Source organism: Calidris pugnax, unplaced genomic scaffold (assembly GCF_001431845.1).
Source record: "Calidris pugnax isolate Ruff unplaced genomic scaffold, ASM143184v1 scaffold646, whole genome shotgun sequence".
In the NCBI taxonomy this organism is placed as follows: Eukaryota; Metazoa; Chordata; class Aves; order Charadriiformes; family Scolopacidae; genus Calidris; species Calidris pugnax.
In genome coordinates this window covers 30,044-30,388 of record NW_015091333.1, presented here as the reverse complement: position 1 = coordinate 30,388, position 345 = coordinate 30,044, and the positions used below count along the sequence as shown (strand labels likewise).

The 345-nt window shown below is 31.6% G+C and overlaps 1 protein-coding gene across 1 annotated transcript in view; it reads left to right on the top strand.

The window, feature by feature from the left end:
- The window catches only part of LOC106899245, a gene marked incomplete at its 5' end in the record, with an annotated part of 63,441 nt that overhangs the window by 62,970 nt on the left and 126 nt on the right, over nt 1–345 (top strand). The gene's annotated exons all lie outside the window — the stretch shown is intronic.

Sequence of the window (345 nt, the reverse complement as noted above, 5' to 3'; positions counted from 1 at the left end):
TCCAGGTAAAACCCTCTCTTTTAGGTAAAACACTTTTTTTTTTTTTGAGGTAAAACCCTCTTTTTTTGAGGCAAAACCCCTTTTTTGACGCCAAACTCCTCCTTTTAGAAAAACCCTGTTATGTTTTTTCCTGTTTTTAGGAAAAAAAAAAAAACTTGAAATAAAACATTTAATGGAGGCAAACCCCTCCTTTTAGAAAAAAAAAAAACACCACCATTTTTGAGGTAAACCCTTCCTTTTTTGAGGTAAGTACCCTTTTTTTGAGGTAAATCACTGATTTTAGGAAAAGAGCCCCATTTTTTTTTTGAGGCAAACGCCTCTGTATTTTGAATTTTTTTTTTTAAA